Consider the following 2408-nt stretch of genomic DNA (forward strand, 5'->3'; position numbering starts at 1 on the left):
AACGTTATCAATATACATATTTTAGAAATTATATGGAACTCCTAAAATCCTGGTATATCCTGGTAAATGATGTCAGTCATAATTTTAGTAATTATATTAAGTGGTTTGTCACAGCAGTAATTAAGTTTCTGTTCAATTGCATCGTAATCCCAGTTGTTTGATCCCAAATCAAAAAGTCACCCTTTGGGGCTTCCCTGGTGGCGCAGTGGTTGAGAATCCGCCTGCCAATGCAGGGGACATGGGTTCGAGCCCTGGTTTGGGAAGATCCCACATGCCGTGGAGCAATTGGGCCCGTGAGCCACAACTACTGAGTCTGCGCGTCTGGAGCCTGTGCTCCGCAACAAAAGAGGCCGCGATAGTGAGAGGCCCGCGCACCGCGATGAAGAGTGGCCCCCGCTTGCCGCAACTAGAGAAAGCCCTCGTGCAGAAACGAAGACCCAACACAGCCATAAATAAATTAAAAAAAAAAAAAAAAAAAAAAAAAAGGCACCCTTTGAGACCTTTCTGCCCTTGGATGCCTCCGAGTCAGCATCGTTGACGTCTCCCCCCCCTCCCCCCCCATCGTGTCTAAGTCAGAGTCTCCCAAAGAGCCCGAACAGCTGCGGAAGCTCTTTATCGGAGGTTTGAGCTTTGAAACAACCGATGAGAGTCTGAGGAGCCATTCTGAGCATGGGGAACGCTCACAGATTGTGCGGTAATGAGGGATCCAAACACCAAGCGCTCCAGGGGCTTTGGGTTTGTCACATATGCCACCGTGGAGGAGGTGGAGGAGGCCATGAATGCAAGGCCACACAAGGTGGATGGGAGAGTTGTGGAGCCAAAGAGGGCCGTCTCAAGAGAAGATTCTCAAAGACCTGGTGCCCGCTTCACTGTGAAAAAGAGTTTTGTTGGTGGCATTAAAGAAGATGCTGAAGAACATCACCTAAGATATTATTTTGAACAGTATGGGAAAACTGAAGTGACTGAAATCATGACTGAGCAAGGTAGTGGCAAAAAGAGAGGCTTTGCTTTCATAACCTTTGATGACCATGACTCTGTAGACAAGACTGTTGGTCAGAAATACCACACGGTGAATGGCCACAACTGGAAGTAAGGAAAGCCCTATCTAAGCAAGAGATGGCTAGTGCCTCATCCAGCCAAAGAGGTCAAAGTGGTTCTGGAAACTTTGGCGGTGGTCACGGAGGTGGTTTTGGTGGGAATGACAGCTTTGGTCATGGAGGAGACTTCAGTGGCCGAGGTGGCTTTGGTGGCAGCCGTGGTGGCGGTGGATATGGTGGCAGTGGGGATGGCTATAATGGATTCGGTAACGATGGAAGCAATTTTGGAGGCGGTGGAAGCTACAATGATTCTGGCAATTACAACAACCAATCTTCAAATTTTGGACCCATGAAAGGAGGAAACTTTGGAGGCAGAAGTGCTGGCCCCTGTGGTGGTGGAGACCAATACTTTGCCAAACCACAAAACCAAGGTGGCTGTGGTGGTTCCAGCAGCAGCAGGAGCTATGGCAGGGGCACAAGGTTTTAACTACTGCCAGGAAACAAAGCTTAGCAGGAGAGGAGAGCCAGAGAAGTGACAGGGTAGCTCCAGGTTACAACAGATTTGTGAACTCAGCCAAGCACAGTGGTGGCAGGGCCTAGCTGCTACAAAGAAGACATGTTTTAGACAATACGCATGTGTGTAGGGAAAAAAAACTCGAAGACTGTATTTGTGACTAATTGTATAACAGGTTATTTTAGTTTCTGTTCTGTGGAAAGTGTAAAGCATTCCAACAAAGGGTTTTAATGTAGATTTTTTTTTTTTTTTGCACCCATGCTGTTGATGGCTAAATGTAATATAATCTGATCATGACGCTGAATACCTGTGTTTTTTTTTTTAAAAATGTGCTGTGTAAAGTTAGTCTACTCTGAAGCCATTTTGGTAAACTACCCCAACAGTATGAACTTAGAATTCCTTCAGGGTGATGCCAGGTTCCATTCAAAATTTATTTACAACCTGGTTTGGTGGAGAAGCTATTGTCTTCAGAAACCTTGGTGTAGTTGAACAGACAGTTACTGTGTTGTGACCTAGAGTTCATCGTTAAAAGAGTCACCCAAGCAAAGTCATGGAGTTTTTTGGATATTAATATGATTGTTAATTGGGTGATTGAGATTGACATGTATACACTGATGTGTATAAAATTGATGACTAATAAGAACCTGCAGTATAAAAAAACAAAACAACTAATACTAAACTTTCATTGGGTTATTTGTATGGAAATATGTTGAGAACCTCTGCTGCCAGTGTCCTTATCCCCACGGTGAAACAGAGCCACCACTCGCCTCTGCAGGAGACCCCCCAACACCAGCAGGTCCTTTTCTTCTCTTGTGTTTCCCACTTAGAGAAGTTACAGAAAGATAGAGAAGATGAAA

At 45.2% G+C, this 2408-nt stretch overlaps 1 pseudogene; it reads left to right on the top strand.

Moving 5' to 3' along the window:
* The first annotated feature begins 651 nt into the window (after nt 1-651).
* Nucleotides 652-1524, top strand: LOC132353403 (heterogeneous nuclear ribonucleoprotein A1-like; annotated as a pseudogene).
* Nucleotides 1525-2408: the final 884 nt, after the last annotated feature.

Source organism: Balaenoptera ricei, chromosome 19, assembly GCF_028023285.1.
Source record: "Balaenoptera ricei isolate mBalRic1 chromosome 19, mBalRic1.hap2, whole genome shotgun sequence".
In the NCBI taxonomy this organism is placed as follows: Eukaryota; Metazoa; Chordata; class Mammalia; order Artiodactyla; family Balaenopteridae; genus Balaenoptera; species Balaenoptera ricei.